Below are 25522 nucleotides of genomic sequence, written 5' to 3' on the forward strand. Positions count from 1 at the left end.
TGGAACAGAGCCCCTGTGCTTTAGAAGGAAATCAATTTCAACCTGATCTCCACCCTGAGTCTCCCTAATTTCTGTTTTTAAAATGCAAACTCAGTTTAGGAAGTGTTGGGAGTTAGTATTTTGGGGAAGAAATGGCAGTTGCACAAACCGTTCCATTTCCCAGAGGCTCTGGGAAGGATTCATTTTGTAAGCGCTGTAACTGCCATCAGTTGGTGCTTCGGGGTTGGAATGTGCACTTGCCCTCCTATAAAGCACTCGTTCATTTGCATTTCAGTGCCAGGAGTCTGGAGAAACTGGAGAAGAGCCCAAGAGACATTTTTCATCCTGAGATACAAAAGGTAGGAAGTGACTTTTTTTGGTTTGGTTCTTTTTCTTTATGATTTCCTGGAAATAGAAGTAATTAAGTATAGATACCAATGGTTTGTTTCTTCCAGTAGCTAATAAGAATAATAATAAGAAGAATCTAATACTACTTAAACTGTCTCTTTATCCATTGAACTGGCCATTTCAAATCCAAACTTCTAAACACCAATAAAACCATCATCCTTGTAGAATCTTTAATAGGAGGGGGCTAAAGATGCTGTTTTTGTTGACAGGATTTATTGGTTCTTGAAGGGCAAGAGGCGAGTACAAGCCTAACTACTTCTTGCTCACAGACCCGTCCGGTGAATACGGCTTTGTATTTTGATGGGCTTTTGATGACTTCTAAATCAATTGCTCGTTACAGTAAAAATAAGTCCTGTTTTTTTGAACATGACAGCAAAAATAACTTGAAGCACCAACTAAATAATAATAGATCACCAATTTAAGTTAATGATTTTATGCTATACTATCAAAGTTTAAAGGTAAATCATTATGTATTAGGAGATGGTATAAAATGTATGTTCTAATGTGTAGGATGTATGCAAAGATTAGAGGAAACAAATTTTTATGTCTTCTGTTTGACTGTTTACCAAATAATATTTGGTTTTATTTTCCAGGGATCGGTGAATTTTAAATTTGGAGTCCTCTATGCTAAGGATGGTCAGCTTACAGGTGATGAAATGTTCAGTCACGGTGAGTTTTCCACCTTCTCCTTAATTGTTTTGCTCATCTGAAAAAAAAAAAAAAAAGGCAAGTTAAAAAAGGTATGTTTATTATTTGTTACCCCGTTCTGTCCGTTTCCTCAGTATTTGCTGGAGCTCTGCTTACCCAAGCTTTGGGTAAAACAAGCTTTGGGTTCCTTCTGTCCCACTGGGAGTTGCCCAGTTTGGTTGCATCTGGTGAAATTCACCCTGAGCCCTTACAGAACCAGCTCAAACCAGGTGAGAGCCATTCGCAGCTCTCTCAGGACACCCGGAGGAGGATGGGTGACGTTTCTGAGCATCTGGCAAGTGCACTTCTATCAAAACTCGGCCTGTGCAATTTCTGGGGAAAACCCTTCTGTATCCTGAAGGGTTCCTCAAACTCTGTTGAGGATCCGGTTAGCAGTTGCTCACCTGGATGGTTCCAGCTCCTCAAGCTAACACTTGTACTCTTGCCATGTAGTTTAGATCTATTGTAGTTTTGTTATTTTGCAAGATTTTACGTCTTTGGACAATAATGTGCATTTCACTCTTTGGAACCTCTTGGATCATTCTTTGGTGCAGCACCACCTAATGGGACACTTGGCTGCTGTGCTGAAGGGCTTGGTTACTGGAATTGTAAATCCCGGAGAGTTTGTCAGTCTTCTGTCCCCAGGGAGGTGTCACGCTTTGTTCACCGTTGCTCTGTTTGTCGGGTGCTGCTTCTTGTCGGAAGTATTAACTTCAAACTGCCCTGTTCTTTTTTTAACTTTTTTTCCTGGTTCTCTCCGTAGGGCAGGGAAGGACTCTCGTATCCCGGTCGTCAGACTCAGCGCTGCCCGAGAAGATACAGAGACTGTAAAAATCATAAGGAGCAACTAGGACTGCAAAGGAAACAAACTGGAGAGAACAAAAGGTGATATTGTTCTCCTTCCCCTGGATTAGAAACATCCACTGTGCTTTGATGCCGGTGGCTGCCAGGGGCTCGTTAGGTCTCTTTAGGCAGGTGTAGGTGTTCACTTGTAGGTTTTCTCTCTGGACAAGTCAATTCAGACTTTGCTAAGCTTATATTTGAAAATTACTCTCTAGTTCAGTCCAGCATGACATTTTTGAATGTTGTAAAAAAAAAACATGTTACTTTGAATTTGCTAATGATGCGAAGCTTTAGGGAAAAATAAGATTTTGGTGTCAGGAGATAGGGGAAGAATTTAGTGGGGACGTTAGACTGGCGTAAAGCCTGCTTTAAGCTGGACTGGCACACTGGCAGATCCCCTATCCAACAGGAGTGCTTAGATTAGCCCGGGTGCTGCCCATTGTTTCTGTAGGAATAAATGTTTCCTGGCCTTCAGAAGTAAGCTGCTTTGAAAACCTGGAAGCTGCAGTACGGTGACAATCCACGTGCTTGGGATTCAAAGGAGATTTCAGAAGGGTGATGGGCTTTTGTCTTTTCCTACAAGTCCATGTAATCCTACGGAGGAGTTTTTAATTGCGTGCTGCCGAGTCATCCATCAGAGCCCTGTTGTACCGATCATCGTGCAAATACAAAACAAAAAATCAGAGCCTGTCCCAGCCCTTAGAGCCCAGCCCATTATTTCCTCAGGCTGCCTCTGTGTGCCATTGATACTCACCACGGGAGCGAGCTGAGGGTGGCTGCAGCTGTTGGGAGCAAACTCCTTCTCGGCACACAGCAATAGAACTGGGACGACGCCTGGGCCAGCGCCTCTCTGCTCTCGTCTCCCCAATCTCCAGCAGAGCAGCTCCGGCCCATCCGGGTGTGCGTGACCCAGTTCCCGATGGTCTGAACGCGCTGGGCAGCGCTCGGCTGCTGTGGGGGTTCAGGGAAGGCAGAGTGTGCATCATCATCCTCCTGAACCTAAGACAAACCCAAGGGAGAAGCCATAGGGTGGCAATCAGTCGCATCCATGCTAAATAAAACTCGCAGGTGTTTGTAAGGATTGTTTCTGCTTGTTCTTTGTTGTGCTTCTGTGCTTAGAAAGCGTCCCTTGAAAATGAGTTCAGTTCATCACTGGAAACTTTGTTTGCAGACCCTCACTGAGCAGAATTTGTTGCAGACTCGGTGCACGCTGTGCTGCCCTCCTGGGAGTGTGAGGAGCTCCAGCGTGCTACTTTGTGCTTTAGGACACGCTGAGGGATTTATTCCTTTTGGGATCCACGATGAGAATTCCCAAGAGAGGTAATAATAAGGTATGAGATTGGAAAAAAGCCTGTGTCCTTGGAATGTTGTTGTTGTTGTCAAAAGTTAATTTTTCCTTCTTCCTTAGCCAGTAGTCAGCTTTTTGCTTTATTTTTGTGGTATCAGTATTTGATTGTTTAAAAAATTGCTTCAGAAGAACTGCAGTGGCTGGCCACCAGGACCTTGTTCCGATTTGCCTATTTGCTTGTAGCTAAAACGTTTCCATATTGTTTATCATTCTATTGAAGAAACTGCTGCCCAGTCAACTAAGAACTGAACATCTCTCTGTCTGGGACATGGGGAGAGGATTTAGGTCATGTCTTTGTTTCCAGAAAAAAGTTCCAGTGTAGTTTCTAACTAGAGGAAAAGGGGGGGGGTGCAGACTCGGGGCTCTGATGCCACTGGGGGCACCCCGAGGTGCCCAGGAGAGGGAGCCCCACTGCGGTGCAGGAGCAGGTATGTTATCACGTACTAGAGAGCAAATTATAAATAGAAATATGAAAATTATAAATATAAAAATATTTTTAAGTCGTTAAAAAAAGCGGGTTTTTTTACTTGTCAATAGGCAAGGTTTTGATGATAAAAATTATAAATACAAACAATATAAAGGTAGAAATCTAAGTCTAGAAATATAAATACATACAGAAAGTTTAAAACTAGAAGAAAAAATCAGTTGCAGCAGTAGATGCAATACATAATATTAAATAGATGTCTAGAATTTTATAGATATTATAGATAATTATTAATAGATTGCATCAAAAGAAACTATAAATATAAATGTGAATATAATTATACAAAGTATGAAAATATTTCGATATCGTTTAAAAGAAGGTGTTTTCTTGTATTTATTTGGTTAGAGATGGGGTTTTTCTTTGGATTAATAGAAGTATTCTAGAAATATAAATCTAACTGTAGAGAGATCCAATCGATAGAGGAGGATATTTCTAAAACCACAACCGAACGCCGCCGCCTTCGGGGGAATCGCACGAGCTCGGCCGAAGCAAGGCGAGAGCGGCCGACCCTGACGGCCTCGAGCGAACCGAGGCGAGGCTTCCGAGGCTGCCTGAAGCGAAGCGAGCCGAGCTCAGGCGAAGCGAGCCTGCTGCTCTCGTGCGCGCTGCTTAGCGCCAGTGCGCTCCCAGCCTAATGAGCTCCTGCCCGAGCCCGCGCTCCCGGTCGTGTCCGCGCCGTGGCCGGGCCGCCCGCGGGACGCGGCAGCGGGAGAGCCCCGAGCCGGGCGAGCTGAACGGGAGGCGGCGGCGCTTGCCCGCCCGCCGTCGGGGAGCCGAGGCGAGGCGAGCGGAGCCGAGGCGCGCCGAAGGCACAGAGCGGCTGGGAGTTGGGCCGAAGCGAGGCGAGCTCGGCCGAAGAGGCGAATGCAGGCGCCAAGAGCCGAGTTGAGGCGCCAAGAGCCGACTGGAGCCGAGCGTCTCCGGAGCGAGCCGAGCTCCGCCGAGCGCCGCAGCATCCCGGGCAGGGCGAGGCGCCGGGCCGGGCTCGGGGTGCAGCCGGGGCTCTGGGAGGCTTCCCCGCCTGTCCCTCTCTCTAGCCCTCCTTCCTTCTCCCCGTCTTCGCCTTCTCTCGCTCCCTTTCCCCCATTCCCTCTCCCCCCGCAAAGCCGGCTCCTTCCTGTCCTGTCCCTAGCCCGCTACTCCCTTCTGTTCCCCCTGTCTCCTTCCTCTGCCCAGCCTCCGTGTACCCTCGTCCCGGGCTTTCCCTTCCCGTGCCGCTTTCCTGCACAGCCCGAGCTCCCTCGCCGCCCTTTGTCGTGCCCTGCTCTCGCTCCTCTCTTCCCGTGCCCCCTTTCCTTCTTTGCCCCGCAGCCGCGGGGCTCGGGCTGCCGGAGAATAAAGCCCCGAGGGCCGGAGCCCGGCGCCCCTGGGCCCTTGCGGGAGTCCCCGCGCGGGGCCGGAGGCTCTCGGCGGATCCCCCCGTGCCGCTCAAGCAGCGCGGCCGACAGCGCCGGAGCTGCGGCTTTGCCGGCATCGCGCTGAGAGCGGCCCCCGCTCCGTGCCGGGCCGTCGCCGCCGTCTGTGCCGCTCCCTCTCTCGCTGCCCCTGGCCCGTGACAGCGAGGCTGGGCAGGAACCTCAAGCCTTCTGGGGGCTGCCCCCCCTTTCTTGTTGCAGCAGAATCCCTTGCTGGGGCCATGCACGTGTGGGAAGGGCTTGGGGGAAGCGCTGCGCTGCTGTCCAGGGCAGTCGGACTCGTTCTGAGCCTTCTTTGGGGGTCAGGAAAAGGCGGGGTGAAGGCTCGGGGCTCTGATGCCGTTGGGGGCAGCCCAAGGTGCCCAGGAGAGGGAGCCCCACGGCGGTGCAGGAGCAGGTGGGGGGCGGGCGAGGGGCGGGGGTCACGCTGGGTGCCGTCCCCCAGAGGGACCCAAAGCTGCCACCAAATGCACAGGGAAATTGCATTCCAATGTCTTGGAACAGAGGCTCATCGGAAGTTCTCTCAGCTATCCAAGGCACGGAGCCCTGGAGCCAAGGCAGCCTGAGCTGCTGCGTGCTTGCTGTGAGCCTTGAGGTGAGCGCGCATCATTCCGGCCTGGGATCGATTGAAATGCGCTAAGGAAACCAGCTCTGGGGAGGGAGGGAGGCAGGGAGGGAAATGCTCTCTTAACATGTGCCAATGCTTCTGTCAAACTCATCAGGGCAGGACAGCGTTCAGACTGAAAGTGTAAGAAGATGTGGAGTGAGACAGAGAATCTGACAGGAGCATCGGACTCACAAGTGCACGAATTTTGCAGAGCGCCGCTTGGATTTAAACTCAGAAGTTGTAAGGAATTTGGGAGGGAGAAGGGACATTTCAGAAGGAGAAGAAGGAGAAGATGTTACAGTCCTGGCAAAACCTTTTGTTCTGGCTAATAAAAGAAGTTAGTTTAAAAAATAAAAAATAAAATTTAAAAAGTGGTTTTTTTTCCTTCACTGTTGTATTCGTTGGTGGTTCGTTATATGGTGTGTTGTTTTATTTCTTGGTCTTATTAACTCTGTGTAAATAGTTTTTTGAGTGAAGCTAACTTTCTGGACGGGTTGGTTTGTATTTGAGGTAGGATTAATTTCAAGAGGTTTCTTTCCTAGACTTCTGATAGGTATTCCTGGGATTTTGGTTTTGTTGTTTACTGCATGTATCAACAGAGAGATTTGGTAGGGCCAGCTGGGCTGCTGGAGTTTTGGGTGTTAATTTATTAGATGGCTTTTGTTCAATGCAGTTTTGAATTGTTGAATTGTTGAAAGGGTTTTTAATGTAGTGGTTTTAAGGCGGTTTTTAAGAATTGTTTGTATCGTTTCACGTTGTTTGTAGTTGGTGTATGATCAGGGATATGGTGGAACTTCTTGAACGTTCTGGTATTAGTGTTCCTAAGTTCCGATTTCTTTCTGGTTTGATTTTTTTTTTTTTAGTTTTATTTTTTGAGACAGGGGCATTTATATGGTGGGGTTTTATAGGCAATATGTTTTTAAATTTGGGTAGTGATATTTTTTAGTATTTTAATAGTATAGATTTTTTATTTTCATGCTTTTTTTAAATTTTAAAATAATTTTTAAAGATTATTGGTTATTATTTGTGGGTTAGCATAAATGTAGAGCTTTGGGGGCTTTTTTTAGTAATGTTTAGGGTCAGTTGTAGGGTTTTGAGTTTAGTGAGTTGGTTTGATTTTTTTAATTGGTGTTTGTTTTTACTAGCAGTTCTGTCATTTTCCATGTGTATCTGAGTCTTTTGGGGTTTTGAGCCATTGGTTTAGGAGGAAGTTTATGATGAGAATGTACAGAGCTTTTGGGCTAGTTATAGTGGGATTTAAAGTTTCTTTACAGTTAGGTTGGTTTGAGTTTTCCTTAGGGTTAAATGTCGTGGGGTCTTTGTTCTGTTAGTCCTAGAAATAGGTTTTGTTTGGATACGCTGCGATGGGATGAGCGTGGGCTGCGTACCGGTGCTGACGAAGGTGCGGTATTTGTGTGGTTCTGATGTGTTGGGTTAATGAATTGATATGGTCTAATATATAGATTAACGTAGAAATAAATACAAATATAAAAATAAATATAAAATGATAGTGGTAAACATAAATATAGAAAACAGATAAATATAAAAAACTATAATATATAGTATATTATTGTAACACACCATAATATATATAAATGATGGTCTATTTTATATATATATATATCTAAAGATATATAAATATAGATTGTAAATATAAAAATATTTAAATACAGTTAAAATAAATTGGGTTTTTTTTGATTTGATTTGGTTATAGGCTGGGGTTTTTTATAAATAATATAAATAACATAAAAATAGAAATACAAATATACAAATATATATTATATATACTGATATCTATAAATATTTATTATAAATAAATATAAGAAATATACAATATAAAAATGATATATCTATTTTTATATTATTTATATTATTTCTAAAAACCCCCCTTCTCTGTGCAGTCTGTCACAGTTGCCCACAGTCTGTCGTGCTGCTTACAGAAGTGCCAAGAGCCAAAACCTTGAGGAACAGACCTTAATGTGACTCTATAAATGGCTTTAATAATCCCCTCCTTTCTTGTTTTCTTTTTGAGGCAATCCTGATTGCCTTTGGTTTTCTCCAGCCAGAGTTAATCCAAAATCTGTCTCTTTGGGCCCCTTTCTGACCTTGCCTAGAGCACAGCACACTTTGTTCCCCCTTGAATGTTTCTCCTGGCTGGTGAGGCCATGAAAGGAGTGGGAGATGATGTGAGAGGAGCTCAGTGCGGGGCAATTGCAGAGTTCCTCGCTCTCCCCTGTGCAATAAGGAGGGGAGCAGTGCCCAGCAGGCAGACGATGGAACGAGTGGAGATGCCTTGTGAGGAAGGCAGAAGGAATTAATGTCTGCAGGAGCCCAGGGAGCGCTGGGGCTGTAACTGGGAGATGCACAGCAGACATTCTCCCCACACAGGGCAGGGCCGGTTTCTCCTGTTTCTGGGCAATGCCGGGGTGGCTGTCACTGCTGCTGCCACTGGAACTCTCAGCCCAGGGCTCAGGCCATCAGCGCCAGCAATCATCTCTGCCAGCTCATGGGCATTGCTGAATGTCTCCTGTGCTGCTCAGTGACGCTCAGCAGCCTCCGTTCTGCTCAAAATCATTTCAGTGGGAGCTATGAGGCACAAAAATGCTGAGACCGATTTCACAGAGCCACCTGTCCCTCGTGAGTGCAGGGTGCAATCCCAGCAGAGCAGGGGCAGCTCTCCCTGGCTGTGCTTTCTCTCAGCACCTGAATGACCCTCAGTGGTTGGCAGGAAAGGGGCTCCAGTAAAGTGCCTCCTTTCTCCTCTTCCTGGAGTCCCAGCTGCAGAAAGAACTGAGCAGTGGGGTGCAATCCTTGTTTGAAATGGCTGAGAATGAACCTCGATCCCAGCCTCAGAACTGAGCCCCGATCGTTGCGTTTGCCTTCTCCTGGGTGCGCTGCAGTCGCTGCCGTGCCCCAGGGCAGGGATTTGTGTGCCAGCCTTAGCAGGCTGAAGTGTTGGAGATCTCTGGGTGGGCAGGAAATGGAATGGGCTGCCTTGGCCGCACCTGCTCCTGCCAGCTGGATCCAATATCCATGGGGGACTTTGCAGGCACCGCGTGCCTCAGTCCCGCTCCTTAGGACAGGCTCCCAGCTCTGCCCTGGCACTGATCCGGGAGCTCTGGGACACCAAGGGTTTGGAGCGGCCCCTGAGCCTCGGCAATGCCTGCAGGGCTGGAGGCTTCCCTGGGCCAGGGCAGGGAATCCCTGCTCGTTCCCAGGCGGGAATGCCCGGGCTGGAGCAGCTGGGAGGCGTGGCCCATGGAAAGGGACGCGAGCTAAAGGCCGAGAGCTCCGGGGAAAGCAGCGGCTGCCAAGGGAGCTGAGCCAGAGGCAGCCCGGGCAGGGCAGAGGATGGGAATCCTGAAAGGTGAACGTGCCCAGACCGGCAGAGGGCAGAAAGCAAAAGTCCAAGCCAGCAAAAGACAACGTAAACCGTGGAGATAAAAAGACTCTTGAATTTGCCTTTTCATAATGAAATAAATCCAGCTGGAACAACATTAATAAAAGCAGTGGGAAGGATCATAGCAACAGGTGGGGTTTTGCTCAGCTCTGCTTTGCTTTGATTCCACTACAAAAGATCAAGGCTTCTCAGGAAGATGGAAATGAACACATAGGTTGATCCAAGAGCAGTGAAAAGTGGGAATGAGGCACTTTTAGCCCCAGGAATGGCTCTTCCCTTGTGCGCTAAGAGAGCTTCAGCAGCAATTCCCGCTTTGGTGACATTTTCCAACAACGTGGATTTTCTACAGGGGCAGACTTGGAAAAGAGCAGCTCCACGTTGAGATCATGTTGAGAGCTGCTCATGATTGTCACAGCTGCAGCTCCCCAGAAGCTGAACTGTTCACTGCAGAAAGAAGGAGAGGCAATTTGTTTTGCCATTCTCAGTGTGCTAACAATGTGTGCCATGCAAAGGTCACGAGCAGAGATGGCAGCAGGCTTTGCTCTGAGAAGCAGAACAGGTTGGATTTAGGGCATCCTAAGGAGATTGGAGTGAGACAAAAGCTCAGCTGCTAGGAGCAGAGGAGCACGTGGATCCATCCAGGGATTTCTGTCATAGAAAGCTAAATAGGCAAAGATCTGGCATCAGCTTTAATTGATGGCTGTCATCTTTCCGCTTTTGAGACCTAGTCAGTGGCACGGTATTGGCCAGAGTTTTAAACAGAAAATGGCATCAGGTGTTATGAATCTTAGCTAGGTGTGATTGCGTAAAGAAGGAAAGGAGAACAGCGCTGTTTCTCTTTGTTTTGGAGCCTGCAGCCATGGTGGCTGCTTTGCACAGTGCACGTTGGTAGCGGTCGGTGTGCGAGAGTCTGTCAAATGAATATGAAAGCTTCTGGCCATGCCTTGATCCCGCGCAAGGAGCACAGAGCGAGTTCTCCCCTCAGGAGCAGCCCTGTCGGCCGGCAGTGCCGGCTCCTCCCGGGCACTGCCATGCGCCTCCTCCTCCTGGCGGAGCCCGAGCAGAGAGCCCGCGTCCCCGAGTCCCCGGGCGGGATGCGAGTCCCGGGCTCGGGCCCGTCCCTCTGCTCCCGCTCAGTGCAAGGGGCTCGGTGCCGGCTGCTGCCGAGCCCCGGCCGCTGGGGCTCCGCTTCCTCTGCCAAAGCTGCCGCTGTCCCTGAGCGAGGCAGGGCAGCTGCCATGGCCCGGGAGCGCGGCCATCCTTGGCGAGCTGCTCCTTCCCGGCGGCGGCAGCTGGGAGCTGCCTCAGCCTGAGCTCAGGAGCCGGGCAGGAGCGCCCGGATCGTCACCCGCTGCTGCCCGCTCCGGCCCGGGCACCGGGCACCCCTTCGCTTCCCCCGGGCCGAGCGGATCCGGGGCTGTTCCCCGCGCCGCGGCAGCGCCCGGAGCCACGAGCGGCATCACTCCGTGAGCCGGAGGCGGCGCAACAAACCCGGCTGGGGATAATGGGATATCGCAGTGCTGGGATAACGCGGTATTGCAGACAGGCTGCATTTGATGGCATCCTTTCAGGGCAGGCTTCCTACCTTCTAATGCCACGGGTGGGTTTTTTGCTAGCCTGCAGCAGTTCTCCCAGGAGAATCAAATGTGTGAGAGGTCCATTCCCTGTGACCATCTGTGGGGATGGCCGCAGTCAATTCCACCACCCTGTGAACTGAGACTAATAAATTGGGCATTTTTCTGGTCTCAGAATCGGGAGTCCTGTGGGTTGTTTGCTTGGTTTTTGGTTTTTTTTTGTTGTTGTTGTTTTTTTTTGGTTTTGTTTTTTTTTTTTTTTTTTTTTTTTTTTTTGTGGTGGTGAAGGTGAGGAGGGCTCAGGGACAAAGTGCTCCGCTGCTGGCACTTGGACCCAGTCGCAGCTGGGCAGGCCGAGGGCTGTGAAGCCGGGACTTGAGCCCTGTGTTTCGGGGGTGCAGAACGAGGCTCGCCCAGGCCTGGAGCACAGAGGCCGAATCCTGCATTTTGGGGCCCGGGGCCAGAGCCCAAATGCTGCGTGCGAGTGCTCGGAAGGCGGAGCCCCGGCCCGGCGCTGTCCGGGCCCGGCCCCGGCCTGACGGGGGCGGCTTCGGGGCTGAGAGAAGCGCTCAGGCGCTCCCTCGTGGCGCTCGGCAGCGGAGGCCGAGCTCCGGCCGAGGCTCTTCCCGGAGCCGGGACACTCGTGGGGCCTCTCCCCGGTGCCGATGGGCGGGGGGTGAGGAGCCGGGAGCGCGGCGTTGCGGAGCCCGTGGGGCCGGCGTTCGGGGGCTCGGGCCCAGTCCCTGCCATGGTCTCGGGTGCCGGAGGCCCCGGGGCCGTTGCCGGGCGGGCGGGGAGGTGCCGGGGGCAGGAGGCGGGGCGGGAGCCGCGGTGTCCCCGGGCCTGGGCGGGTCCCGGCCGGGGCTCGGCGAGCCCGGGCCCGACGGAGCGGGACGGGAAGGCGGGGCCGGCGGTTGCCGCTCCCTGCCCGCCACTCCCGCCCGCGGCGCCGGGACACGGAAGGTGACACCGGGACGGGGCTCTGCGGGCTCAGGAGAGCCAGGCCCCTCCCGCCCCATAGCGATGCCAGTCCCGATGGCGACGGGGGAGAGGCGGCACCGCCCGGGGCCCCCCGGCAGAGCCAGGCAGCGCTCGGCCCCCGCAGCCCGGGCCGCGGTCACGGCCCCGCCGCAGCGGCCCAGGCTCCGAGCGGTCCCCGGCGGGAGCAGCCGTCGGGCGGGGCTCGCACAGCGCCGAGCGAGGCCCCCGAGCGATAGCCCCGGGACCGGGGGGGACAGGGGGGCGGGGCCGGCACAGGTGCGAGGGGCGGGGCCACGGAGCGCGGGCACGGGGCGATGCGACGGTGCCACCGCCACCGAGGCCGGGGGTGGCGGGCAGAGCGCCGCTGGGGTGTGCCGGGCGGTGCCGCCTCTCCCCCGTCGGGCGGATGGAAGCGGCACCGGGCCCGGGACCGGTTTGGGGCCCGGGATGGCCGCGGACACGGGGCGCTGCCGGGTGCGGGATCGCGGCCGTTCCCCGGTGCGGAGCCGCCGTGTGGGGCCGGCACCACGCAGGGCGCCCTCTGGCGGACACGGAGCGCGGTGCGAGCGCGGCGCCCCCGCCTGGCGGGGGAACGCGGTGCGGGGGGCGGAGCCTGAAAACAGGGGGCGGGGACAGGGGCGGAACCGGGCGGCACAAGGGACGGGGCCTGAGAGAACGGGGGCGGGGCCAGGCGGCACAAAGGGCGGGACCAGGGGCGGGGCCGCCTCAGGTGTGCACGGCGGGCGCGGCTCAGGTGTGCGGGGCCCCAGAGCGGCTGCGCGGGGCGGGGCCGAGGTGTTTTAGACCCCGGAAATCGCCTCGGCCGCCATTTGCTCACTCAGAGCACGGTGCGGACGGGAGCTCCGTGTGCGGGCTCCGCAGGTAAGGCGCGGAGGCTTCGGCCTCCCTTTCTGTCCCCCTCTCTAGCCCTCCTTCCTTCCCCGCGTATTCCCTTTCTTTCTCCCCCTTCCCTCTCGCCCTAAAACGCTCCTTTCCTCTCCTCCCAAACCCGACTCCCCCCACTCGTTCCTGTCGTGTCCCTTCCCCACTACCCCCTTCTATTCCTCCTCTTTCCACCGTCCCTCTTGTCCCCCCTCGGCCTTTCCCTTCCTGTCCCGCTTCCCTCGTCACTCCGACCCCTCTCCCTCCCCGTCCTCACCACCCCCATCTCTCCTGTCTCCCCGTCCTCCCGTTTCCTTCTTTTCTCGCAGCCGCGGGGCTCGGGGTGCCGGGCAAGAATAAAGCCCTGAGGGCCGGAGCCCGGCGCCCCCGGCCTCGCTGGGGTCCCCACACGGGGCCGGAGCCGCTCTGCGGGTCCCCCCATTGCAGTCGAACACACCGCCCGACACCGCCGGGGCTCCGGCTTTCCCAACATCACACTGGGGGGGTCCTGGGGCGGGGGGCCCGAGTTACAGGGGCCCCCTCATTAGGAGGGGGTCCCAGGGGGGAGGGGGGTTTAGGAGGGGCCCCCTCGTTAGGAGGGGGTCCCAGTGGGGAGGGGGGGTCAGGAGGGGCCCCCTCATTAGGAGGGGGTCCCAGGGGGGAAGGGGGTTAGGAGGGGCCCCCTCCGGAGGAGGGGGTCCCTGGAGGGGGGTGGGGGAGGGCCCCCTCCGGAGGAGGGGGTCCAGGGGAGGGGGCGGGGCCTGGGGGGGCGTAATCCCCCTCCAGGCTCCGCCCCCTTCCCCGGACCCCCTCCTCTGGACGGGGTCCCCCCCCGGTCCCCTCCAGGGACCCCCTCCTCCGGACCGGGGCCCGGGAGGGGGGGAGGGCGGGTGGGGTGGGGGGGAAGCAGGGGCGGGCACGTCACTCTGCTGCGTGAGCTCACGTAAAAAAAAAAATTGCCAGACACACGACCGTCCCCTGCCGTCCTGTCCCCGCCCGCCCCACCCTCCCCCCGGGCCCCGGTCCGGAGGAGGGGGTCCCTGGAGGGGGCCGGGGCGGGACCCCGTCCGGAGGAGGGCGTCCAGGGGAGGGGGCGGGGCCTGGGGGGTATTACCCCCAGGCCCCGCCCCCTCCCCTGGACCCCCTCCTCCGGAGGGGGCCCTCCCCCACCCCCCCCCAGGGACCCCCTCCTCCGGAGGGGGCCCCTCCTAACCCCCCCTCCCCCCTGGGACCCCCTCCTAACGAGGGGGCCCCTCCTATCCCCCCCCTCCCCCCTGGGACCCCCTCCTAATGAGGGGGCCCCTGTAACTCGGGCCCCCCACCCCAGGACCCCCCCAGTGTGATGTTGGGAAAGCCGGAGCCCCGGCGGTGTCGGGCGGTGTGTTGGACTGCAATGGGGGGACCCGCAGAGCGGCTCCGGCCCCGTGTGGGGACCCCAGCGAGGCCGGGGGCGCCGGGCTCCGGCCCTCAGGGCTTTATTCTTGCCCGGCACCCCGAGCCCCGCGGCTGCGAGAAAAGGAGGACAGTGGGGAATGGAAAACAAGAACAGGGGAACGGAGAAGAAGGTGGGGAGAGATCGGGCTGTGCAGGACAGCAGAGGACGGGGCTGGGGGGAAGGCAGGCTGGAGGAAGGAGCGGGATTGAGGGCGGGTGGGGAGCGACTGGTGGGGGGGAAGGGGGAGCTGGGAGCGGGGTCAGGGGGGAGTCCGGCTGGGGAGGGAAGGCAGAGGATGAGAAAGTAGGGTAGGGTAGGTGGGGTAGAGAACGAGAGAGGGGCGGCCGTAGGGGGGGAGGGAGGGGAGGGCTAGGGGGGAGAGGGAGGGGGGGGGTTTGGGGGGGGGAGGGTGTAGGGGGTGGGGGAGGGGTGGAAGGGAGGGTAGAAAGGTGAAATACACAGAAATACAACACAACAGAAACGCAGGAGAAAAGAAACGCAGAGAAAAAGAAATATAGGGCCCCGGCCGGCAGCAACCTCCCTCACCCAACGCCGAGGAGCAAATGGCTCCGCCGGGGCCTCCCCGCGCCTTAAATCCCCCAAGGCCCCGCCCCGCGCAGCCGCACTGGGGTCCCGCACACCTGTGCAGACCCCGCCCCTCGCACCTGTGCCGGCCCCGCCCCCAGGGCCCCGCCTCCCCCCCGCCCCCCGCCCGCCCATAAATCCCGGCGGATCGGCGCCTGTCCCGTTTTCTGCGCGGGATGCTCATCCCGGGAGGCGGCGGGAGCGTCGGTCGGAGAGCTGTGCGGAGATCCGGATCGGGGGCTGCTGCTGGTGCTGCGCGGGGTCCACGGCGCTCGGCTGGGACCGGGACGGGGATGGGGATTTAGGCCTGGGAATTCGTATCCTGGTCCTGCCGCTATTTCTTGTGGAAGCTGGGCCGAGCTGCTTCTTTCTCGGCGGGCAGGGTATGGGTGCCAAGGCCAGAGAATCGAGGTAGGATTGGGGCTGGGATCGGGACCACTATCGCTGCGGTCGGGAAAAGCCGCTCCGGGACAGGCGCTGCCGCTCCGGTTGCGGCCAGCGCGGGGCTGGGTCTCGCCGGGGCTCCAGGCACGCTCCGGCTGCGGCGGCAGGGAGCCGGTGCCGTGCCGCTGCCATGGCCGCCAGGAGGACGACGCTTGCCCGGAGCAGCCTCTGGATCGCGGCTGGCAGCGGGAAGGACACCGAGACCGCCCGTACCGGCCCCGGGACCCCATGGGCATCGCCGCTCGCTCAGCGCCGCCGCCCGCCCCGCGGGGCGCCCCCTGGCGGACACGGCGCCGCCCCGCAGCCCCCCCGGCCCGGTAACGCCACGAGCGCCGCGCTCCCCTACGAGCCCCAGCGCCCGCAGCCCCTGCTCCGTGCCCGCAGCCCCTGCTGGGGGCTGCAGCTTCCCAGCCACGAGCAGCCGCTCTGGGACGGCCGCTGGGGCCGAGGCGTTGCTGCTCCCGCTGCCATTGTGCCTGGGGTGGGACTGGAGCCCCAGGGAAACGCTAGGAAAAACCCCATGGGTTAAAAAACCAGTGCAAACGATTTGTTCTTTATTTCCAGAGCCGTGGGAATCATCAAGTCAAATGTGAGAAGTGACTGGCCCAGCTGTGTATCAAACCCAGAATTTTGGCCTTCTCAGCACCCTGCTCCAAACACCTGAGCCAATCCCAGGGCTGTTCCAAAGGCCCTGTGTGGGATGGCAATGACTGCTGCCACTAAGAGAACTCCTCTGCAAATGCAGCTCCTTCCCTTCTGCTACTGCTGCTTTGCACAGCAGCCCCTGCAATGGCTGTGGGGCAGAACTGGCTGGCACTCAACATGGCAGCACCAAACTCTTCCCCATAGCCCTGATTGTTCTGCCCTTGCCAGGATTTCCCCAGCAGCTGTAAATGTGCTCCCACAATGTCCCTTTGTTTCCCCAGGAAGAAGCCAACAAGACGAGCCCTGAGGGTTACCTTGCTCCGTGGCCAAAGCTCTTCTGGAGAGTGCCGGGGGGCGTTGCCTGCAGGTGAGTGTTGCCAGCTCCAAACCATGCTGGCTGCTGAGGCCAGGGCTGTTTTTCTGGCCCAGGGGCCTCAGTGTCTCCTGCTGGCTGCCAGCCATGCTCCTTGGTGTTCCCTGGCTGTGTCCCAGCTGGCTGGGAGCGCAGGGCAGGAGGAGGCCAGGAGCTCCTGAAAGGCAGCAGCACCTCGTGTCTTTGGCATCTGCAGGGGAGGAGCTGTGCCTGCACTGTGGCTCCTGGGCCAGGGGCTGCTCTGAGCAGGCCCCTGGAAATGCTTCAGCCCGGACAGAGACCACCAGTAGCCCAGCAGGACCCCAAGGAGCAGCTGGCATTGCTGGGAATGGAGGCACGGGCCCTTTGCAGAGGGGCTCAGCAGCAACTCCTGGCTCAGAGCTCCCACACAGCTGCCAGCTGTGGCCCAGCCACCCCAAATCCCTTCCCTCCTCCCCAGCCTGAGGCCATCGGCCATCAGCAGCATCAAAGCCAAGGCCATCTTCCCCCACAGATGTTCAATCCCAGGCAGCAGCCCTCAGAAGTACCTGAAAATCAGTGGGATGGAGTTCGGAGTTTTCCAGGGATCCAGCTGGAAGTGCAGAAGTGATGGAAAGCTTTCCCAGGTAGGTGCCACAGGAGGTGTGCTGAAGACAAAGCTGTGCATCCCTTTCCTGAGAGAAAAGAATTTGTAGAGGCCCCTGCTGAGGCTCTGAAAGGAGCTGAGCTTCTGCAGGGAGAGATGTCCCCCCCTGGGCACAGGGGCTGCCTCAGCTCAGGCTGGGAGCACATCTGGCCACTGCCTTCTCCTGCTCTAAACCATCCACTGGATCTTCTCCATCCTGGAGCTCAGGGGGGTGAAATGGGCTCCATTCCAGGCAGCTCTGGCCAGTGAGCCCAGGGACACCACTGGGCTGAGGGTTCTCAACAGCCACTTCTATGGAATAGAACCCTGGCCTTGGCCCTGTGCTGCTGAGCTTCCTTGGAAGCTCTGCTGGCTCCTGACACAGCTGCTGTCCAAGGCAGCAGCTCTGCATGGGAATGCCCACACTCCATGGGGCACTGGGAGGTTACTGCAGCGGGAATGGAGCAGGGAATTTGGGGCTATGGGTAGAATTCATCAGAACTGGCACAGCTGACAGGGAACCCCAAATCTGGGCACCACACAGAGAACAATCTTTGTCCTGCCCTGTCAGCTCCAACCCCTGGGCTGAGAAGTTTTGGGAATTAAATGGATGGAATGATACAAACCACAGCAAGTGGCATCACCCAGAGGGACAATCCGGGTCCCAGACAATTGCTCCACAATCCACTATGGGGGAAAACACCCTGTGCCTGCCAGGAGCTCTGACTCTGCTTCTCTACCAGCTCCTGAGCAGTGTCAGGGCCACCATGAGGGCCTTAAAATCCAAACAAACCCCCTATCCCACACAGTGAATAATCCAAATAAAGAAATGCATTCTTGTCATCAAAGCTCCAAACTGTGTCAAGAGCTCTGCCAACAAGTTAATGGGATTCCCAAGAATCTCATTAATGCTCTTGGTTTCAGTTTTATGTATTTTTAATCCCTCAGTGGGCAGCCTGTACATCTTATCCTGGGATTTAGAGGCTGAGCAGGGCTGGCTTTGGGTTGACCCCCACCTCTGGCCCCAGCCTGTGCAAACACACCTTGTGCCAGGCTGGGTGAACTCCTCACCTCAGCGTTTCCCTCCTAAATATCCCCTCCTTATCTCTCTGGAGATTCACTGACATTTTGCCCAAACCATGCACTCCTCACCTCCATGTGGCCTCCAAGTGTCCATTCTGTTCCTCACAGGTGCCCTGGTGCCACCGTGTTGGTCCCTTGGCCTTTCTCCAGCCCGAGGCTGCTCCTCTGCTCGCTCTCTGCAGTCTCATCCCACAGGGATCCTCTTCTCCCTTCCCTGCTGGCTGCTGCCAAGGAAGGAGGCCACAGGGAGTCTCCAGTGCTGCCCCCTCAGCCCTGGAGAGTCCTGGCTGTGGGCCCGAGGGGCCTGGGATTTCCCAGGGAAATTGTCTGCTGGTCTCCCTTCCATGACCTCAGCAATTCCCTCCAAAATGCCACCTCACTGCCCCTGACATCCCCTCACATTCCACTGCCCTACACAAACAGTTCTTGGATCCCCTCTAGATCACACCAGGTTTTCAGCCACATGAATGGCATCACCTGTGCCCACTGCTCGTTATTCACCCAACCAAAATCAAGAGCAAATGTTGGTTGGGCTTTAATAACAACTTGAAAGAACTTTACAGCACAATAAATCACCTTTTTCTTCTGTGGGTTTTTTTTCCCTTCAGCTGCTGGGCTTCCCTGTGAGGATGTGTGCTGAGCTCTGGGTGGAGGGGACTGTCAGGCTGAAGGGCTGTGGGTTTGTGTTCTTCTCCCTGGGCATCAGCCACTGCCCCAATCCCTTTGCCCAGGCTGTTCCCTGTGCCTGTGCTCAGGCTGGGGCAGCACAGGCAGACGCAGCTCTCAGCACTCCCTGCTCCAAACACAGCTCTGGCCTCCGCTGCAATCTGGCTCTGCTGGGAGGTTTGCTCCTAGAGAAATCCAAGAATTGCTCATGGCAATGTGGAGAATCAATCTCCACAAAGGGAGGTAAGGAATAAAATCCTGCTCTGGGAGCCCTTGGGATCTGCAGGGCTGCTGAGGGAAGGGGACATTCCCTGCCTGCAGTGCACACAGCCCCACCTGCAGCAGCCAGCCCAGCCTGCCAGCTGGGCTCTGCCAGCCCCTCTCTGAGCACCCTCCCTGTGCTGCTCCCTCTCGGTGCCTTTGGCAATCCCAGCCTGAGCCTGAGCAGCCCAAAGCTCTGGCTGGCAGCCCAGGGACAAAGGGACGCTCCCAGGGATGGGGCACATTCCCAGCAAACGCTCCCAGCAGGGCCCAGAGGCAGCCCTGGAGCTCCTGGCTGGGGCTGGCAGGAGGGCACAGCCCCCAGCTGGGCTGGCAGTGACAGCAGTGACAGCAGCCAAGTGCCACGCTCTGGTGGCACAGCACAGACACCCAGGCCAGCACTGCCCGTGGGAGGGGCACAATGAATGCTGCTCCCTGTGCTGCCCCATGCCAGCAGGAAAGCTCCAGGGGCATGGAAACTCCTGCCCCTTCCCCCCAGCCCAGATGAGCACTCCTCAGCTCCCAACACCCAGTTCTCACCTCCAGCCTGCTCCCGGGGCTGCTGCCACCTTCCTGACAAGGTGCCAAAGGCCCCTGGGCACAGGGCTCCCTCTGTGTCTCAGGGCTTGGGCACGGCAGGGACCAGGCTGCTCCAGCAAGGACAGCCTGGAAGCAGAGCAGATGTCCCAGGGCTGGCAACGGGCTGGGGACAGCAGTTCTGAAACCCAGAGTGCTGAAAACAGCCCCCAAAGTGTTCTATGGTCACACCTTGAACATGGCTCCAAAGGGCAGCAGCTCTGGTGCCAGAGCAGCACCTGCACCATTCCCTGTGCCAGCCCTGGCTCACTGAAAAACAAAACAAATCAACCACACCCAGGCCTTGTTTGCACAATTCCTGATCCAAACCCTCACCTTTCCTGCCCAGCACTGAGGCAAATCTGACACAGCATTGAGAAGTGACCTTTGCTGAGAGCAGCCATCATCCCAGTCCTCCAGCCTTGGCAAGATTGTGCAGTGAATGGACCTCAGCTCTACTCCTAAACCTCAATTTCTGTCAGTTTTTGTTAGAAAGATACTGGACAGGAAATCATGCAGCAGAATTTGCAAATTGCACAAGGAATAACAAGGCCCAGAGCAAAGCCAACCACCCCCATCACTGCTGCACCCCAGTTCTGGGAGAAATGCTGATCTCATTTCTAAATACTGCCCTTCCCTCCCACTCAGTCCTTCCCTGCACATCCCTGCAGAGCATGGACTCCATCTTTTGCTGCCAACAGCTCCTCTCCAGCCCAGAGCCCACTGCTCACAGACACAAACTGAGCAAGCCTAAGGCAATGTTCCCAGCAGCAGATGCAATTCCTGAACTCCCTTTTCCCTGGATTCTGAGCCCTTGCAGGAAACTCAGCTCAGCCCAGAGTCTGTTCTGCTTTCCCAGAGGGAAATACAGCCTGATGGGCCCCAGCTCTGGCACCACATTGCCCTTGTTCCTGCTGCCCTGGAAAGGCACAGGCAAAGCCAGTCCCTCAGAGCCCATCCCTGGGCCCCAGGAGAGCTGGAGCTGCTCCCAGATGCCAGGGCCCTGCAGGGCTGTGCTGACACGAGCACAGGCTGACCCCTGTGCCCAGCACCACCCCTCACTCTGCTCCCACGGCTCCCAAATGCTGCCAGCCCTGCCCCTGCCCCTGTGCCAGGGCCGTGCCTGCCCCCAGCCCCAGCAGAGGCTGTCACCCAGCCCTGCAGCGGCTGCCAGCCCTGGCAGAGCTGGGCATGCACTGAGAGCTCCCCAAGGAAGGCCCAGAGCAGCCCTGGGCTGCACAGACAATGCCCAAGCTGCCCTCAGGGCACAGCCAGCACCACAGCTCCAGCAGCCCCAGGGAACTCTGGCACTGCCTCTGCACCTCTGCCCTTCTCCAGCAGGCACAGCTGGGGCTGGGCTGGCAGCAATGGCATTGCCATGGCAGCTCATGCCAGCAGAGAGGAAAAGGGGAGCCCTGTGTCCCTCTGACTCACCCCACAGCGTGGGCAGGACCAGAGCCCTCCAGCGCAGAGCCCTGCTGCTGAAGCCTCTTGCCTTTGGCTGCTCCAACACCAAAGCTTCGGGCAAACATGGGAGGAGTTGGATGATTTTTCCTGCCCTGAAAGAGAGGAGAAAAGAAAATTAAGTCCACTGTGGAAGTCCAAGGATCCCAGCTCTCCTAGCTCTGCTCTGCTGGCTCACTATGGGGTTTTACCCAGGAGAGGTGACACCAATTCAAACACAAACGTGTCCTTTGCCAGCACTTTTATTCCTGACTATTTCAGACAATGAAAGGATGCTCATTTTTCATCTTGCATTCTCTGCCTCATTTGAACAGAACCATTTTTATCCCAGAGCCCACGTGGCAGCCATTCCATCCTTTCCCATTGGACTTGGCACAAAGGAAGGGACACCCGGGATGCTGCACCACAAGAAATCCCAAAGAGAATCCCCTCCAAAACCTCCCAGGGAAAGGGTTTTTGCTTTTGGGACACAAGAAAGGCCTTGGGCCATTTGCACCCACATGGAAAGCCCACACTGAGCACTTGCTTTTAAAGATGTTGCACTTGAAGTTACAGACATGGAATTGCTTTGGGATTTGGCATTTCCTGCACCCACACAAACACATTCAAGGAATTAAGCACAGAGTCCTGAAGTTTGGTTATTCCAGTGCTGTTTTGGTAGTGCCACTTGACACACCAAAATCCACAGCAACACTTCAAAAAATGCAAAGCAACTTTCACCCCCACAGCCCCCTTCCTTTCCATTTTGCAGTTTTGGGCTCCTCTTAAGAACAGCTTAAAGAAAAGAAGAGAAAAGGCCAGGACCTGCTCCCAGCCAGTGCCCCAGCCACCTGTTTGCCAGAGATTCTCCTTACAGCTGATGGCTTTTCTAAGAAAGCTCCAGCTCAGCCTTATCACAATCCCCTGGCAGCCCTCACCACGAGCCCCAAAGGCCAGGGCACATCTGTGTGCTGCCTCAGGAAGCTCAGGGGCTCTCTGGGCGACAAAACCTGGTTTGGGCCCAGAGCTGACTCTGCTCCCTGCTGGCTGAACTGTGCAGCTGTGGGATGCAGCTGGGTGCTGCAGGGCAGAGTGTGTCACCCTCTGTGCCAGCCAGGCTCCAAAGGCAGCCCTTGGTGCCCCAGCAGCGCTGCTGGAAGCGCTGGCAGCGCTTGGCACAGATGGGATGGAGCCTTCCCACAGCTCTGTGCCCTGGCACCGAGGCTGGCACAGCAGAGAGGCCGATGGCAGCAGAACAAACCCAGCTGGCTTTCCATGGGCACTGATGGCACTGAGAGCCCCAGGCCAGAGCTGCTCCCTGCCCAGCCCAGGAGCTCCCAGTGCTGCTGCAGGGCACGGGCTCTGAGGGAACCCTGCAGCTGGGACAGGAACGCAGCAGCGACAATTCCCAGGCACAAAGAGATCCCCACCTGCTCCAGCAACTGAACCTCTGGGGCTCAGCCCCACGGGCTGTCCCTGCTCCAGGCAGGAGGAGCCACACAGCCCCCGAGGCTGGGCTCACCCCCTGCCCTGCCAGCAGGAAACAAGGGCTTCATGAAGCTCTGGGGACACCTTCTGTCCCCAGAGGGCTCTGACACAACATCCAGCAGTGTGGATCTTTAATAAAGACACCTCGGACCTATCCTTGCCACACACTCGCCTTTGTTATTGCCTCACAGTCTCTGCTTTAAAATGTTTTGCTATTACAAGTGTTTAAACAAGACTGACCGTGAGCCCTGCACCCTTGCCGTGCTCCAAGCCCGAAGGCAGAGCTGGATATCCTCACACTCATCCAGCCTGAGGGAGCTGCTGCAGCATTTAAAACATTTACAAACCACCCCTGCCCTGAGGCTGTGCAGCCCTGGGAGGTGCCTGGGTGCCAGCCCAGCATTAGAGATGGGACATCAGGAGAGCGAGCAGACAACGCCCACTGCAGCCTCTGCACTCTCGGCGCTGCAGCTGCACGATCCTCACTGCTCAGAGACTCTCAGCTCTGATTCCAGGACTCCTGCCAGGAAACTGAGGGCCCTTTCCAGATGCAAATCCCCACAGAGCCACTGCTCTCCTCTCCACCCACCCTCCTGCTCCACCTTTTACCCCTTTTTAGCCACCACCCCACCCAGGACACAGAGGAGGCTCTCGGGTGCCAACTGAGACCCAAATCGATCCAGGTGCCTCAGGAAATAAATACAAACCAACTCCTCCCTTCTAGGCTAACAAAATGTCCTGGTGCCCAGTTCCTGTTTCCTAAGGCAAAACCCACGGATCAGGGGAAAATGGCAAGTCCCAAACCCAAGCAAACCCGGTTTGGCATCGGTTTCCATCAGGACCGTTCAGGTTTCCCAGTGCCCCTCAGCTGCAGCCACAGGAGCAGCTTCTCTCTGGGACCCAGGGGGGTGGGCACAGGGACACCCATCCCGCTGCTTCCCGGCAAACAGAGCTCAGCCCAGCCCAGAATGGAACAGAACAAATGCAGTTCTTGCCCTTGCCATTTATGTCTGAGCTCTGGCACGCTGTTATTGAGCACAAAACTCCCAAGAGGGGACAGTCTGTAACTACTGCTCTGGATCAAGGATCATCTGTCAGTTCGTGTATGCACTGCACAGCTTTCATAAACAGCACTGTAACAGACACTAGTTTAGACTGTCATACTATAATAGAGACTGTGAAATGTTCAAATGCTTTTACACGTAAGGAACTCAGAAAATGGTGTCAGATAATGAGGTGATTTCCCACAGCTGGGGACAATCTTATCTGAAACACAAGATAACAGAAACAGAAACCAGAGCACTGAAAAAAAAAAAGGAAAAATTTACTGACCCTCGTTATCAAATAACGAGGGAGTGAAAATAAAACAGGATGGCACCACAGGAAGAAATAAAGTATATTGGTTTAATCCACAAGATGGCGCGAAGGTTCCAACCAAGCAAAAGAACATCTAAACTGAAAAGGACTCTTGGAATATGTATAAACTCTAATGAATATGCACACCCCACTGCAATGGAACAGAATCTAGAGAACACGGTTTAAGGGAACCGGGTGCTCCTGGCAAACAGCCAAGCACCCCAGCGCTGCCTTTTATCCCTTAACAAACGTGTAAAAATTCTAGAGAGTGAACTCTGTTTCTCACCCAATAAAACGCTGTTCCCGCAGCTGGGACGAGCCCCACCTTCATTCCACGGCACACGATCCCAGAGAGCCGCAAGGCCCGGGACAGAGCCGTGCCACCCGCAGCGGGTCCCACGCAGCAGCGCCCAAAGCAGCCCCGGCCCCCTGTGGGTGCCCCCGGCCCCGGTGCCCCCGGCCCAGCTCCCTCCCCTCCGGCCGCTCACCTGAGGGCACCGCCCGCTGCCTCCCGGCGCTGCTGCCGAGCCGAGGGCATTGTCCCCGCTCCTGGCCCAAAGGCCGCGTTCTGCGCTGCAGGGCGCGCTCCGGGGGACGCGGGGGCGGGCAGGGACAGGGTGAGCCGGGCTGCGGCGGCTGTCCCAGCGCTCTGTCCCCTCCCGGGGCTCAGGCCGGGGAGCGGGGCCCTGCCAGCGGCCGCCATTGCAGCGCGGAGCAGAGTCAGGTAGGGCCGAAGAGCCGAGTGTGGCCGAGTGGAGCCGACAACAGCCGAGTGTGGCCGAGTGGAGCCGACAACGGCCGAGTGGAGCCGACAACAGCCGAGTGTGGCCGAGTGGAGCCGACAACAGCCGAGTGTGGCCGAGTGGAGCCAACAACAGCCGAGTGTGGCCGACAGCAGCCGACAACAGCCGAGCCTACCCGAACGGCCGACTCTGGCCGCGATTTGCCGAATCCATCCGAGTTTAGCTGAGGTGAACTGAACGGAACGCGACGGAACCGCGTTCAGCCCAACCGAACTAGATAAGCCCGACCGAACTAAATAAGCCGAACCAACCTGAACATTACGGCGTCGCTCACTCACCCATCTCTCAGTGTGGGCAGGCACCCTCAGCTCTAAGGAGCCGTGCAGAGCGAGTGCTCCGTCCCTTGGGAAGCACGGAGTGATCAGCCCCAGGGACAGGAAAGTACAGACAAATGCCGTGGTCAGCCCTGAGGATTCAGGAGGATTCCGAGCCAGTGGCCTAGAACCTGCCACAATTCTATCTACAATTGCAATGTAATTACGGTGGGACAGTGCAAGGCTGGAGTTCAGAGAGCTCGGCCGTTCCACCGGGGCTGGGGACATGACTGAGGGGGTTTTGTGTCAGTCTGATGGCCCTGAGCAGCATCAAGAACCAAAAGGAAATTTTACAGAAATGTTTTGAGATGGACTGCCCCAAAAACTTGGGCTGCTTCTAGGGGGACAAAAGATTGAAAAAGCTTTCTGTTGAATTCCTGTCAGAAAGTCCAGACCCACTGGTTCAGCTATGGAAGGGATGGATATGATGCACCACAGAAAGAGACAAAAGCAGAAATGTTAAAAGGTCTATCTCCCATCCTTCCCCAAGACTGTTGGATCAGTCTTTTTTAAGTGCTCTCTAATCTGATGTTTCTAACTCCCTCTGTCTTCTGCCATCTCTACCTGTTTCTACTTTACTCCAATTCTCTCCACCTGTTTTCCTATGTTTCTCTCTCCCCTATTGCTCTACCCACCTACCTCTCTCCCTTCTCTTCCTCCATTTCTCTCTCTCCCTCTCTCTATCCCTCTCCATCCCTTTATCTCCCCCATTTCTCCCTCTCTCCATCCCCCTCTCTCCATTTCTCTCTCTCTCTCTTAATTTCAGTTCCACGTGTCCAGAAGGAACTGTGCTCCTCCCCAAGGCCTGTACTATGTGGAGTTACACAGCGCTCTGAAC

The 25522-nt window shown here is 56.2% G+C and overlaps 1 long non-coding RNA gene across 1 annotated transcript; it reads right to left on the reverse strand.

The window, feature by feature from the left end:
- Positions 1 to 15597: 15597 nt before the first annotated feature.
- Positions 15598 to 24411, reverse strand: LOC143691975 (uncharacterized). The gene is made up of 2 exons (XR_013179800.1): positions 24056 to 24411; positions 15598 to 20839 (listed from the first exon to the last, which is right to left on the reverse strand). It is a non-coding gene; the product is annotated as an uncharacterized LOC143691975 (long non-coding RNA).
- Positions 24412 to 25522: the final 1111 nt, after the last annotated feature.

This window comes from Agelaius phoeniceus, chromosome Z, assembly GCF_051311805.1.
Source record: "Agelaius phoeniceus isolate bAgePho1 chromosome Z, bAgePho1.hap1, whole genome shotgun sequence".
Classification (NCBI taxonomy): Eukaryota; Metazoa; Chordata; class Aves; order Passeriformes; family Icteridae; genus Agelaius; species Agelaius phoeniceus.